The following is a 16,050-nucleotide window of genomic DNA, read 5'->3' on the forward strand; positions in this document are numbered from 1 at the left end:
GCTTGTTTTTTCGACATAGTATAGTAAGGCGTTTTTTTTGCGCCAAAATTCATGATGATTTTTTTTTCAAAGAAAACCTTTCTGTAGTGTTTTTCACGGCCTCCATTACATTATTTCATCATATGGCACGTTTTTAGAACATGTTAAAAAAAATCGCTTGTTTTTTCGACATAGTATAGTAAGGCGTTTTTTTTGCGCCAAAATTCATGATGATTTTTTTTTCAAAGAAAACCTTTCTGGAGTGTTTTTCATGGCCTCCTTTACATTATTTCATCATATGGCACGTTTTCACAACATGTTTGAAAAATGGCATTTTCTTTCGACATAGTATAGTAAGGCGTTTTTTTTGCGCCAAAATTCATGATGATTTTTTTTCAAAGAAAACCTTTCTGGAGTGTTTTTCACGGCCTCCATTACATTATTTCATCACATGGCATGTTTTTACAACATGTTGAAAAATCGCATTTTTTTTCGACATAGTATAGTATGGCGTTTTTTTTGCACCAAAATTCATGATGATTTTTTTTTCAAAGCAAACCTTTCTGGAGTGTTTTTCACAGCCTCCTTTACATTATTTCATCATATGGCAAGTTTTCACAACATGTTTGAAAAATGGCATTTTCTTTCGACATAGTATAGTAAGGCGTTTTTTTTGCGCCAAAATTCATGATGATTTTTTTTCAAAGAAAACCTTTCTGGAGTGTTTTTCACGGCCTCCTTTACATTATTTCATCATATGGCACGTTTTTACAACATGTTGAAAAATCGCATTTTTTTTCGACATAGTATAGTAAGGCGTTTTTTTTGCGCCAAAATTCATGATGATTTTTTTTTCAAAGAAAACCTTTCTGGAGTGTTTTTCACGGCCTCCTTTACATTATTTCATCATATGGCACGTTTTTACAACATGTTGAAAAATCGCATTTTTTTTCGACATAGTATAGTAAGGCGTTTTTTTTTGCGCCAAAATTCATGATGATTTTTTTTTCAAAGAAAACCTTTCTGGAGTGTTTTTCACGGCCTCCTTTACATTATTTCATCATATGGCACGTTTTCACAACATGTTGAAAAATCGCATTTTTTTTCGACATAGTATACTATGGCATTTTTTTTGCGCCAAAATTCATGATGATTTTTTTTCAAAGAAAACCTTTCTGTAGTGTTTTTCACGGCCTCCATTACATTATTTCATCATATGGCACGTTTTTAGAACATGTTAAAAAAAAATCGCTTGTTTTTTCGACATAGTATAGTATGGCGTTTTTTTTGCGCCAAAATTCATGATGATTTTTTTTTTCAAAGAAAACCTTTCTGGAGTGTTTTTCACGGCCTCCTTTACATTATTTCATCATATGGCACGTTTTCACAACATGTTTGAAAAATGGCATTTTCTTTCGACATAGTATAGTAAGGCGTTTTTTTTGCGCCAAAATTCATGATGATTTTTTTTTCAAAGAAAACCTTTCTGGAGTGTTTTTCACGGCCTCCATTACATTATTTCATCACATGGCATGTTTTTACAACATGTTGAAAAATCGCATTTTTTTTCGACATAGTATAGTATGGCGTTTTTTTTGCACCAAAATTCATGATGATTTTTTTTTCAAAGCAAACCTTTCTGGAGTGTTTTTCACGGCCTCCTTTACATTATTTCCTCATATGGCACGTTTTTACAACATGTTAAAAAATCGCTTCTTTTTTCGACATAGTATAGTATGGCGTTTTTTTTGGTGCCAAAATTCATGATGAGTTTTTTTTGAAGCAAACCTTTCTGGAGTGTTTTTCACAGCCTGCTTTACATTATTTCATCATATGGCACGTTTTCACAACATGTTGAAAAATGACATTTTTCGACATAGTATGCTATGGCTTTTTATTGCGCCAAAATTCATGATTTTTTTTCAAAGAAAACCTTTCTGGAGTGTTTTTCACGGCCTCCTTTACATTATTTCATGATATGGCACGTTTTTACAACATGTTGAAAAATCCCATTTTTTTTCGACATAGTATACTATGGCATACTATGGCAAGAAATCATCATGAATTTTGGCGCAAAAAAACGCCTTAGTATACCATGTCGAAAAAAAATGAGATTTTTCAACATGTTGTTAAAACGTGCCATATGATGAAATAATGTAAAGGAGGCTGTGAAAAACACTCCAGAAAGGTTTTCTCTGAAAAAAAAATCATCATGAATTTTGGCACAAAAAAAAGGCCTTACTATACTATGTCGAAAAATGTCATTTTTCAACATATTGTAAAAACGTGCCATATGATAAAATATTTTAAAGGAGGCTGTGAAAAACACTCCAGAAAGGTTTTCTTTGAAAAAAAAAAATCATCATGAATTTTGGCACAAAAAAACGCCAATGTGATTTTTCAATATGTTATAAAAACTTACCATATGATGAAATAATGTAAAGGAGGCCGTGAAAAACACTCCAGAAAGGTTTTCTTTGAAAAAAAAATCATCATGAATTTTGGCGCAAAAAACGCCATAGTATAGCATGTGGCTCTAAAAACGTCATAGTATAACATCTGGCTCTAAAAACGTCATAGTATAACATGTCGCTCTAAAAACGTCATAGTATAGCATGTCGCTCTTAAAACGTAATAGTATAGCATGTCGCTCTAAAACGTCATTGTATAGCATGCGGCTCTACAAACGTCATAGTACAGCATGTCGCTCTAAAAACGTCACAGTATAGCCTTTGGTCCACAGAACGTTGTTATGTCCCGGCTTTCTGAAGTAGGTCAGGAGCAACACAAAAACAGTCCGAACGCTTGTTTCCAGAGGGTTAGACGAGTATTTATTTGAAAGAGTAAGTTTACAACAACACAACATGTGAGGGGGTTAAAAGCAAATCGGTGTTAGTAAAATAAAAATAAATAAACAGAACTAAAAGTGAACTTCATCTTGACATTGATGGGCATTCCAACCAGGAACAAAGTAAAAGATAATCAATACGAAAAAAAAACTCTTCCTGTTCACCTCTTCAAACCCAAAAACACACCGCAGTAGCACCCTAAACTAAAACTACCAATGGGTTCCCTGTTTTCCTTTGTGAACAATTCAAAGGTCTCTCTCTATCTCCCCACACATCCACCAACCACTGGAACACATCTCCAAAGTTCTGCAGGGCCAGCTCAGCTTCCCCTCAGAAGAAGTGCTGCCACCTGCCAGATGAAGGAGCCTTTTGAGAGGCAGCTGGCATCGTGATTGGACTGTTCTTTGTTCTGTTCCAATCCAGCTTCAGCTCCAGAGACGGCAGGCGGGACGAGTCAACGGAGGCCGGGTGGACGAAGGCATGCAGCTGAGTACAATCTAGAAAACAAGAGAGGAGGAGTGCAGCATTCCCAGGGCAGAACAAACAGAGTAGCATGGTATGTCTCTTAGAAAACATCATAGTATAGCCTTTGGTATGAAAAAACACCATCATATACATTGTATATTGTACAAATAAGTCAAAGGAAAGAGACATACATTGTAGAATTGTAGTAATTGTGGGCTGACTGATTTACTGATTATCAGTATTTTATTTTTTACTGATTTACGGTAATAAATACATTTAAAAATGGCGCTACTTTGGCTCTGAACCTTTATCTACCTGTGGTCGCTCTGTCTTCTGAAGTGATTTGATTGGTTATACGTAACGAATAAAACTCCTTTAACTTAACATCTGTAAACAAAACAAAAACGTATCAACAAAGTTTTCTGTTAGAGTTTGTGTTCTTCTAAGTTTAACTCAAGATTTTAAAAACTTTCATTTACTGCAAATGAATATCTACTCCAAATGTCTCAGTAATAATCATTATCAGCCTTAAAAACCCACAAAACACCCCTCTATACTCGACCACACTTAGTACAGTCCGGTTCCCCCTTCTATAAATCTGCTTGGAATCGTCCACTTCCTGTTTGTCAAAGTGGCCTTCTACCTGGACAGGTTTTGTTGGAGCTCATGCAACAAACATTTTGGGTAACTGCACTTTAATATGGATGGATGACACTGAATTAGAGTCTGTTTTAATGAGACTGAGTTAAGATGTGTAGCTGTCATTAAATACGAAATTATTTCTCAGAATTCACAGAGAAAAGTCTGAAATGTTTGCTAGGTTAGCATCCCACATGTTCTTTGGCTCAGCTAAAGCTAACTCTCTCCAGCTCCTGGATCTCTTGAGTTGCTTGTTGTTGAAATATCTTGCTGGAGGTGCTGAAGCTCAGAAAGTCTGAGATGTTTGTTCAAAATAAGCTCATTCTCAAGTCTTATCTGAACTGTCCTCTTTTCTTTGAACTTTCCCTAAACTTAAGAGTTAATGACAGAGCAGGACATCCAGACTCAGTCTCATTTATGTAGAGATTAAACTTCAGTGTCATTCATTGATGTTAAAGTGCAGTTTTTCAAATGTATGTTGCACATGCTCCCGACCAAACCAGTCCAGGTGGAAGACGATGTGAAGAGAAAGCTCCAGAGGATGAATATCACACATTTACGTTGGAAATAAATGTTCTTTAATTTGACATTGTCATGCAAAAGTTGGATTTCCCTTTAATGATGTTCAAATCTTTGTTGAGTGTTTTGTTGATGTTGGTTTCTAAATGTTTTCTGACACTCGGCCCCAAAGATTAAAACCTTTTACGGCTCACAAGCTGCAACAATTCACACTTTATCAACTATCTTTCTGACTAAACTAAGAAAAAAGTGAAAAACTGCCTGATTCCTGCATCATGAATGTAAATCTTTTTGGTTTTTATGACTGTAAACAATATATTTGGGTTGAAATTTTATAAACCAAAACAAGAAATGAATTACTGAAGAAAACAATCAACAGATTAATGGTTAAAGAAAATGTGTTTTCCAACATATATGGCTGAATTACTCCAACATTACAAGATACATACAATTTGAATTCAATTTTATTTGTATAACGCCAATTACAGGTCAAATTGTCTCAAGACACTTTATTTTTATATTTTTTTGTCATATTTAAAATATGACAAAGTAAGAAATTTAAACTTCTTGACTAATCCAATTTATTATTTGGTTTTTAAGAGACTAATCAACAATTAAAATAACTTTCTCCACTAAAACTAATAAACATGAGGTCAGATAGAAGGAAGAGTTTTAAATACTGCAGTCCCACGATGACAAGAATAAAGTTTGTCAACAAAAACTAAATCTGCTGGTGGATTCCATTAATGTCCTAATAAATGAAAATAAAGTGTGATACTAAAGGTTTGTGGTGCTAAAAATGTCAAAGTAAAGATATCGAGTTGAACATCTGGATGGAGGTTGATAAAAGTTGACCTTCTTTCATTTCTCTGGAGCCGACTCCATGGATTTTATGGATGGTGGTTAAAGACCTGCTCTTCTAGTGGTCTTCCTTCTAGTCGCTGTAAAAAGTCAGTCCATCCTGGCCGACTTCAACACCTCTTCATGACAACTTGTTGTCCCTCCGACCTCGTGGAAACTCCAGAAACTCGGGAAAACCTGTGGAGACTCGAAGAACTCGTGGAGACTCGAAGGACTCGTCGGGCGGGGGAAGGTGTGGTGGGTGGTGGGGGAGTAGAGGGGGGAGGCTGCCACCCACCTCCCCGCCTACTCTCCGCCCTGACTCCACCCAGACTCCGCCTTGGCTCCACCCATATGGTCACTTGAGAAACTACGATGTCAAAGGGACGACGAATTTAATTCTTTTTATCTGATCTGTAGCTCAGTGAGTTAAGGATTTGCCTATGGAGCTGCAGGTCGCTGGTTCAAGACCAGACCCTTCTTAAGTTTTGTCAAAATTCTGACAAAGACAAAGAAAGAAAGAGAGCAGTCAGCGGCGGGTCTTGAACCTGCGACCCTCTGCTTGGGAGTCTGTCTTCTTATCCCCTGAGCTATTTGCTCAGATACTAAATCTTCTTTTTTTTGCGCATTTATCATCTATTTTTTGTCATTTTCGAGTTTTTTTTTTTAACTCAAGTCTCGACTCGACCGTTTTTCTCAGGAGGTTGGACTTCAGCCTTTGTGCTGGAGGGTTGAACCCTCAGTTCCAAGACTTTCCAAAGCCTCCACACCTCCCGAGTCCTCAGGACCTGAGCTTTCACACAGTCTGAGGGCTGAAATTTTCCAAGTCCCACAGTAGTTCTCTGTTAGATTGAACTTTCAAACAGTCCAAGGACTGAAGTCTTCAAAGTTCCTGAGTAGTTCTCTGTTAGTTTGAACCTTCAGACAGTCTGAGGGCTGAAATTTTCTAAGTCCCACAGTAGTTCTCTGTTAGTTTGAACCTTCAGACAGTCTGAGGACTGAAATTTTAAAAGTTTCTCAGTACTTCTCTGTTAGTTTGAACTTTCTGGTTAACAGAAGCCTTAAAACTTGTGACCATGAGTCTTGATTTCACATTTAGACCATCCCATCTGAGTTCTTCTCAGCCCTTCACCTGTGGGTTCTTTAGAAATCCTGAACAAACTTTGATTCTCTTCACTGAACAGTAAAGTTTGTGGAGATCAGAAGGTAACATTAGTTTGATCGATGCCTTCAACTACTAGACTTTATCTGGAAAGCAGTTTTCTGAAATGAGTTCTTAGTAAATCTGTCCATAATCAAACCAAGAACATAGAAAGAGGAAACATTTGAACAAACAACTTTTGTTGTTGCTGTTTTCATTTCAGACTAGAAAATGCTTTAAGACCTCTTTTTGGTCGTTTTATTGTCTCTTCTGTTTAATTTGATCTTCTAAAGTCTAACTGGTGTCTTTTCAAATGTTTTGTCTGTAGTTTGATTCTTCTTAAATGTTTAGTTTTGCTCTTTTCTCACCTTTTATTTTTTTCTAATGTCGGATTTGATTTCCAAATGTTTTGTCTTTTTAATGTTTGTTGTTTGTTCAAAAATTTTATCGGCTTGTTTGAAAAATTTCCTTTTCTTTCCCAGTGTTTTTTGATTAAATCTTTAAGGTTTTTCTTTTTAAATGTTTTACCACCTTTTAAAGTTTACTTTTCTTTTTAAATGCTTCATTGTATTTTCTGTTTAATTTCGATTTAAAGTTTTATTGTCTTTAAGATTTAATTTTCTAATTAAACATTTAATTTTTTAATTCAATGTTTTGTCTTGTTAAAGGTTTAATAATTTAATTAAATGTTCTGTATTTTTAAAAATGTTTAATATTCTTCTTGTTTAATTGTATTTTTTTAATGTTTAATTATCTAAAATATTTCATCTTTAATGTTTTATATTTATATTTATTTCATATTTCATAAAAAATTTGGTTTAATTTCATAATTACATGTTTTGTATCTTCTGTTTAATTATTTTGTCTGTTTAATATAATTTAATTGTATTTAATGTTTAATTTTCTTTTTAAAAGTTTTGTTGTATTAAATGTTTTTTTTCCTTTGATTTAATTGCTTTTTTAAATGTAGTTTATTTCTTTAATCTTTTTTTCTGTCAAGATTTTAACCTCAACCTTAGAAATAAAACAAACTCTTAGATCACGGTAAAAATACTTCTCTTGTCACAATCATGAGTTAGTCAGTTATTCAGTTTATCAATTCAACTTTATTTGTTTAATTACTATGATTAAAACTCAAAAACATTTAAAACAACAAAAAAAAGATTTAACATCGTAATAAAACATGTGTCCAGGGGATGGAGGGAGTTTATTGAAGTCTTCTTGGGCTCACATGGCAAATCATTTAAAATATAAACTTGATATTCAGTCTAAGGAAACTGGAAACTGCAGAGCGACAGAAGAACCAACAATATCTCCTGTTTTCTCCTTTAATGAGTCGACTCTTCTTGTGCTTTCAGACCAAAGAACTACAGACTCTTCACAACCTGCTCAAACTCTTGGTACAGGACCTCACCACACGGGTCAAGAAGGTTTCCATCTCATTTCTACTCTGAAGCTCACCTTCTCCTGCTCAAACTGCTGACAAATGTTTCTGCAGCTCAAAAGTCTGATCTCCAGAACTTCCTAAAAACTCTCAAAGTCTCTTCTGCTGCAGGTTGCTTTGTAGAACTGTTCCAGAAAACCTCACTAAACCACATGGAGGGGCCTCAAGATAGTCGTCCAAATGAAACCGTACAAAAACCAAACTAGCACAACCCAAACGCTAAAGTCTCCTGCAGCCTACCAGAGAAGCTCTGAGAACAGAGAATCAGGACAGGAACTCTTACCTTCTGGACAACCAACGTTGGTTCTCAAACAAGAATACACAATGTGTCTGACCAAAAACCTCTGAAGACTCACTACAGCCAAGATAAAGACACAACTCAGCTGCACCAAATCCACTAATCACTGCACACATTAGCACCATGTGCTAACTGTGGCTAAAGAACCACATTTACCAAGACAACTGCCCAGTACAAAGCCCTAAAACACACCAAGAAGCACATTAAAGACGATTTTATTGCTGGAAGCTGCAAGCCAACGGCTAAAGAACAAACTGAAGCAACAGAGCCAAACCTGGTTCACTGGTGAAGAGAAACAGAGGAAATGTTTGTCTGCAGCTAAATAAAGCAGGAAGACACTGAGCTGCTCAGGTGTTCCTGATAACACCAAGCAGCCACCTGGACAGCCAATAGGAACACAGCTTACTGGAAGTCCAGAGGGCTAGGTTAGTGAAGGAAATTTAAAGTTGAAGCAGAACATTAACAAAGAAAGTTGAAAACCACCTTCTGATACCTGAAATCTTTGAGTTTTCACACAAAGAACGCCTGAACATGTTAAACTGGTTTCATAGTAGAACCCTCATTGTAAAAACATCATAGTATGGTGTGTTGCTCAAAAAACATTACGACCCGGCTGTTTAGGGTCATCGAGGAGCAACGCAAAAACAGGACAAACGCTGGTTTCCAGGGGGTTAGGAGGGTATTTATTTGAAAGAGTAAGTTTACAACAACACAACATGTGAGCAGAAAAATCACAGTCTGTCTTTAGTTCAGCTGAAAGTATGGGTTTTTGTCTTTTTTTTATTGACCAAACTTTTCAGGAAGTAGATGGAAGAATAATTAAAGCTCTCATGTAGAAGTCCAACTTATTTTGGATCCTTGTGGAGAGTTTAATCTTAGAGTTTGTAAAGCTGTTGAGTTTTTAGAGTCACATGGATTGTTTTGACATTTAATAACCGAGTCCTGAAATAAAATTACAGTTTTGGATTTCTGTCATTTAGTCTGGACTAAACAAATAACAGCAGCATAAATCTCAAAAGTTATTATGAGGAGTCTGGATTGAGGTTTCTCACTTGATAATGATCAAAACATGAAATTTAGGCTGATTTAAAGGAATATTTCACCTTAAATCTTTGAATGTTGACCTAAAAGGTTGGTTTCAGGAAGTATTCCACCTACAAGGTCCTCAAACATCCACCTTAAAGGAACATTCCACCAAAAATCCTTGGACATGCACCTAAAATGTTGCTTTAACTGAGTATTTCATCCAAAATCCTCAAAGAGACCTGAGGGGCTGGTTAAAAGGAATATTCCACCTAAAACCTCAAATATAGACCCCAAAGGGTGGTTTAGAAAAAAATCCTTCAGTGTAGACCAAAAAAGTCAGTATGGAGGAATATTCCATCTGAAATGTAGACCTGAGAAGTTGGTTTGGAAGAATATACCATCCTAAACATAATTAAATGTAGACTAAAAGGCTGTTTGGAAGAAAATTCCACCTAAAATCCTCCAATGTAGACCTAAAAGGTGAGTTTAATGGTATATTCCACCTAAAATTCACTACTGTAGACCTTGGAGGTTGGTCTGATGGTATATTCCACCCAACATCCTTGAACATAAACTTAAAAAGTTCGTTCAAAGGAATATTCCACCTAAAATCCTTCAATGTAGACCAAAAAATCTTGGTGTAAAGGAGTATTCCACCTTAAATGTAGACCTAAAGGATGGTTTGGAGTAATATTCTACTCTAAAATCTTCCAATGTAGACCTAAAAGGTTGATCTGATGGTATATTCTACCCAACATCCTGGAACATTTACCAAAAAGGTTGGTTTAATGGTATATTCCCAGAAGAACCCTTGAACATCGGGCTTAATGGTATATTCCACCCAAAATACTTGTACATATACCAAGAAGACAGTGTAAAGGAAATATAGACCTAAAAGGATTGTTTAAAGGAATATTTAAATGATTATTTTCATTATTTAATAATCTGTTATCAGTCAGAACCCTGGCAAACTTATTTTCATCAGTTTTTTTTAGTGGAAGTCACAAATAAAGGAGTTCTTGGTTTTTAGCAGCGTTAGTGAGTCAAAAGCTGCTGTTTCCACACAGAACGTTCACATTCATCCACAAACCTCTCAGCACTCAAACACCCACAGACAGGAGGCCAGCTGGACCGAGGCTCGGTGGCGTCCTCAGACCCACGAGTCGGGGAGTCGGTGAACTTGTTGGTCTGGTTTGAAGGCCTCCGTGTGGTCCAGTAGAAGTCCACGTAGTCGGTGTTGGCTTTGAACCACAGCGACTGGCCACCATCAGGTGGACCGGCTCGTCCTCATAGGGCTCCTCCTGTAGCCTTGAAGGGACCACAGGAACATTCAGTAGCTGTTGGAGTTCTTTCTGTCAGGCTCGTGGTAGAACGGCTCTGAAGAATCTTGTACTTGTCTTATCTGGAACAATCTAACAGCCTAAACTGTTAACAGCAGTGTAAAGAAGCAAACACACAGGCATAGATTAGGACTCAAACTAGATTTATTTTAGAAAACAAATCAACTTAGAGGCATTTGTTCACACGTGGCTGAATAGGAGGCCGTCCAATCAGATTTGAGGTCTTCACTCTGTAGGTTGTTTGTTTGGTGAGACTCTTGGACCTCCATCAGCTGACGTGGATGTTTGATGGTCTTCTTCTCTAGTGCCAGATGATTCATCCATGAATTCAGCAGCTACAGACTGAAATGAAGCTCATGCTGCCATTACTGAATTCCTGTTCCAGATCAAATGTTCAGAGCTCACCTTGAATGCAGCCATCTGCTGTCTGATAGTTTTTCTCATTGTAGTCTTCAATAAAGTCTTCTTCCTCATGTAAGGATGTGGTGAGACTCTTTCTCAGTCGCTGCAGACGTCCCTCATTGTGCATCTCCAGAGAAGAAACAGAAAAACTGATCACTGCTTCAGCATCACAAACGCTCTCCAGCATTGAGAGTGTTTTAGGAATTTATTCATTGTGTTGTGAACTTTGAAGGAGCAGAAACTTTACAGCTGCCAAAGATATGAGCTCCAATTCTGGATGTTTTAGGAAATGAAGTTCATCAAATGAACACTTGATTTTTGCTGATAACTCATTAAATCACTGAAGAAATCTAAGATAAAAACCTGTAAACTCTCAGGCAGCTTTTGTTAAAGTTTGTCTATAATTCTATCATCATGTTCTGGAACCAGGACTCTGCAGAAGTTCCTTCAATCAGATACTTGTGTGTTTCTATGTCAGGCCTCAGTTTTGAACGTACAGCAGAGGATTAGAAAGGAGTGATTTTAATATTTAAACCAGTAAATGTTTGGCATGAAAATTAAAATTTTGATTTAGATAGATTTGTGTCAAATAATATTGTAGAGTCTCACTTAAATATATCCAAATGAGTTCAGTGTATTTACATTTTATAGAATATTTGATTTCTTAACCTCAATACTGTAGGGTCTGACCCTAAATATTATAATGGTGTAAATTTAAATAATAAATAATATTGTAGTGCAGAGTCATAAACTTTAATCAGCTAAACTTACATAATAAATATCACTGCACAATCTTAACCTGAACATTTATATTATTGAGGTAAATTTACATAAATCTTGATATTCTAGAGTCTTAACTGGAATATTTCTAACATTAACCTTTTTGTATTGTGCTGATAAACAACAATAACCCAACTTTCAAATGATATTTATTGTCTGTGATTGTGAGACTAAATTCCTCCACATTCTGGAACTTTGGAACCTGCAGGAGCTGTAGGAATAAATAAAAATCGAATCTGTTCATTTCCACATTATGCATATTTATTTATTCTTAGTATCTCAGACTGAATGGTAGCTGGCAGTAAAAACAAACTCATCTGATCATTCTGATCAATACTTCATGATCAATATCAGGACAGATGTTACAACTCCAGCTGTTGCATTAGACTGCAGTTATTCAGAGAAATTAAAACATCACATTCCTCATAAAAACTAGATGGGACTTTTATTAAATAAAGTGTTGGTGAATAAACAGTGTAAAAAGTGCAAAGCAGCTCCATTAAATCAGGAGATGTGAGACTTCCACAGCATGGATCACCATCTGCTGTGTTGATTCATAGCTGAATGTCACAATGAACTGAGCTAGAAAATCTGCTTTGAGCTGCAACATTACGGTCTGACAATCCAACACCATCACAGTTTTCATCTGGTTGTTTTGCTCCAACATGCTGTGAAGTTCAGTTTTTACCTGAATCAATACAGAGATTCTATTTCCAACCAAGACTGGAATAAAAATTAGAATGTTATGAGGTTATTAATGCAACTAAATCCTTTCAGATGGAAGGATTTACTTCTAAGTTCTAATTCAAGTTTCAGTTGGAGCACATTGCATTCACAAAGAAAAACAGCGAAACCTTCATAGTAACATTTAATAAACCTAAAGCTTCCCTGTTGGCACATTGGTGAGTTTTGTTACTGGAGCATCTGAACCTTAAATCCAGTGAGAGGATCATCTTCAGTCGAGGCCAGTCAGAGAACTTCAAGACCTTCCATCGGCTGGACCAGATGTGGCATCATCTCCCTCTGAACATCTGGATGACAGGAGAAAAGACAGAAATCAAACACAGATCACAGAAATACAATTTATTCACTTTCATCATTTTATAAAAGCAGCATGAACTTTATTAAAACTTGACATCAGTAATGAAAGTAAATGTTTTTATCTCGTGTTGAAGCTAAATTTAAAGTCAATTTTAATGACAGTTTATCCTGAGAGGAGTGAGAATGGAGCTTTTCTTTCCTTTTTAGAATATTCCTTCAAAATATTCTGTTTATTATTGGCTTTAGAAGCATTTTTCTTTACTTATTTATTTTTAGATACCTCAGACTGATGCACTTTGCTGGTTTGCAGATAATTTCATGTACAATGACAATAAAGATCTTCTATTATAACATATTTTGCTAAAACAAGAACTGCAAACCTTCTCAACCATCGCTCAGTCTGCAAAATTCCAACTGTGACCAAGAATTATCTGATGTACTTATTATTATAATCTTTACTGAACCAGTCCTGGAATTAATAAAAATCTGTATATGGATATGATTTTCTCTGATGGGACCACTATGGAAGCCGTAGTAACATTTAACTATCCTTTGAAGGGAAAGATTAGGTCTTCTTCAGGTGGATAAAAAAAATGCTCTCCCTTAAAAAAAAAAAAAAAAACTGCATCCAATAAAGTAAATCTCTTCTGCACTGCACACATACTACACTTTTGTATAACTCTGGATGTCAGAGTAAAGGCAGACAGATCCACCAATCAGCCACAACATTCTGACCACTGACAGCTGAAGAGAACAACATCCATCATCTTGTTCTAATGCAACGTTCTGCTGGGAAACCTTGATGCTCATGTGGATGTTTGACATGTACCACCACCTAAACACTGCAGGACAAACAACCCCCTAGTCTCCATGGCAACAGCAGTCCTTGATGCAAGCTGCCACCCTCAGCAGGACAAACTGAAACTTCTGAGGAGTGGTCCGAGGAACACGACAGAGCTAAGCTGTTCACCTGGGTTCCATCACTCCCCACATTCCAAGATCTGATGGAGCAATCTGTGGGATGGTCCAGGATCAGCCTGGTCTAGGTAGGACCCACCCTGCAACCCACAGGATCCACAGAATCCACAGGACATCCCAGAGGTTCTGATGAACCACTGGGTCAGAGGAGTTTTAGCAGCATAAAGGGACCAACACAGTATTAGTCAGGTGGTCAGAATGTTATACTGTTATATTGTCATGCTGATTATATGATCAGTAAATGTTACCATCAATTATAACGTCCACATTGATCAGGAAAAAAAAACAATCAGTTCATTCAGAAACTGTGGGGTTAAACCTAAAAACACAGACCTCAACAGCAGTTTGTTTCAAAGCAGAACACCAGCTGGTTTTCACTAAAGAAGCTTTCAGAGCAACAATTAAATGACAATTTTGTTCTCATTAAGTTCAGAGTCAGAGTCAGCCAAAATAATGTAGACACATCAGGAAAAGAAAAACTTTTATAAATATTTCATTTGTATAAGTACTTCTATACATACAGATACCTGTTTCTAAGTTTGATCAAATCACAATAACTCTGTGTCTTGTTGTACGATGTTTTCCCAACAGATGGCGCTACCCTCATGAATGGAGCATCAACAAGTGGCATCTACAACACAGCAGAAATGTCTGGAAGCTAGTGGCCACCACTTTGAGCACCTCTTGTAATTGTAGAGGCCAAAGATAACTTTTATTAATCTCGTGATGTCAGAATAAATTTGGTATTGAAACATTTATGCAAGTTTTTCTTTTCCTGATGTGTGTAAACATTATTTTGGCTGACTCTGTATAATGGGTTTCTGACAGGTCACCAGGCAACATCTTTTTATAATAATGACAAACATACCTGCATTCTACAGGAGTGATTTTCCTCATGTGCAGGTAAAGATGTGTGAGGAGCTTAGAGATGACAGGAGCAGGAGTCATCCTCACTAATTCAGCTTCCACCAAGAAACAGAAAGACCACAAACAAACACACTGATATACTCTCAAACGTTCAACCTCACAGCCTCAAAATATCTGTTTAGGAAGTGTTGTGTTTCTAAATTCTGCTGAAAGCATTGACAGACATTCTCTTACAAGGTTGTGTAAAAAGCAGCCTGTCCTCTGAGCTACTGAGAAATCTTCCTGAACAAAGTTTCTACGTGTAAATCAGCTCAACAGAAACTAAAGCCTCTGTCAGAGATAACAGGTATAGCAAATTATAAAGAACTTTCTTTGTTAACTCAGACTTTCTGCTTCAACCTCACATAAAAAGGGGAGTTTAACTCATCAGGTGACTGAAAATGAACGGCTTGTGCAGTTCTTGATGCAAAAGTAGGATGTTTCAACTCATGTTTTACTACAAATACATGCAATAATAAATAAATACAATGGCTGTTTGTTAGTTTATTCACTATTAATGTCATTTTATATACTGGATTGAACTTGAGCAGTGGAAGAGAGAAGGATTTTAATGAAATTATGGAGATTCAGAGAGGTAATGTTGCGCAATGTTAAGTTAAGCGCAGTTTAATTCAAACCAGCTGAATGTTAAACTTCAGTGCAGCTCAACGGGTTTCAGTTAACCTTAAAGTAAAATAACTTTTTTAAAAGCTAAAATACACAGCAGAGAAAAACAGGTTGAGAAGGTCATTCTAATAATGACAGCTGTGGCAGCAACTAACACAGGTGTTCAGAGGTAAGTCAGCCACCTGTGTTAATTAGCCCGCTAGCTAACTTAGCCGCTTAGCTAGCTAACGCGTCCGGACCAACTGCTCAAACACGTCACAAGTCGCTGACTTAACGTACAACAAAATAACGCTACATGTTAGAAGTATTTATCTTCTTACCGTGTTTTACTCCAAAAACAAGATCAACAGCAGCCAGAGATGCTACCAGACGTTTCGACCATAGATATACATAGAATATGAGATACGCTCGCGAGCTGTCTTCTATATTATCTATGGTCTGACCAATCGCTGCTCTCTGGCTCCGCCCTCTGAGAATCTTGCTGTCGTTTGGCTCTACACTTGCTGATGACCACTTCCGGTCCCAGAAAATAAAAAAACGGACCTTTTCTCGTTTCTGTCTCTTACTGATTTAATTTTTTTGTTATACTAAATATAAAATGAAAATCAAAGCATTTTTAAAATTTCGTATATCCCTTTTTGATCACGAAAAGGAAAAACGCCTTGCATTTCAATTTTAATTTTTGTATTTTAAAACGAAAATCAAATAACCACTCGTTTTTTGTTTTTCAATACCCGCTTCAGAACGGAAAAATCCAATTACCAGATCCGTACACG

At 36.5% G+C, this 16,050-nt stretch overlaps 2 long non-coding RNA genes across 3 annotated transcripts in view; one reads left to right on the forward strand and one right to left on the reverse strand.

The window, feature by feature from the left end:
* The window catches only part of LOC129349548 (uncharacterized), an 11,403-nt gene extending 3,110 nt beyond the window's left edge, over positions 1–8,293 (forward strand). Inside the window, exons 2-3 of one of the 2 annotated variants that reach the window (XR_008602595.1) lie at positions 3,080–3,384; positions 7,791–8,293. This is a non-coding gene — a long non-coding RNA (uncharacterized LOC129349548). Of the gene's footprint in view, positions 1–3,079; positions 3,579–7,790 lie in introns of those variants that run through there. The other variant, XR_008602596.1, reaches the window with a different exon arrangement.
* A 2,373-nt stretch (positions 8,294–10,666) lies between these two features.
* On the reverse strand, positions 10,667–14,734 carry LOC129349464 (uncharacterized). The gene is made up of 3 exons (XR_008602475.1): positions 14,610–14,734; positions 10,946–12,753; positions 10,667–10,882 (listed from the first exon to the last, which is right to left on the reverse strand). It is a non-coding gene; the product is annotated as an uncharacterized LOC129349464 (long non-coding RNA).
* Between the last annotated feature and the right edge of the window lie 1,316 nt (positions 14,735–16,050).

Source organism: Amphiprion ocellaris, chromosome 8 (genome assembly GCF_022539595.1).
Source record: "Amphiprion ocellaris isolate individual 3 ecotype Okinawa chromosome 8, ASM2253959v1, whole genome shotgun sequence".
In the NCBI taxonomy this organism is placed as follows: Eukaryota; Metazoa; Chordata; class Actinopteri; family Pomacentridae; genus Amphiprion; species Amphiprion ocellaris.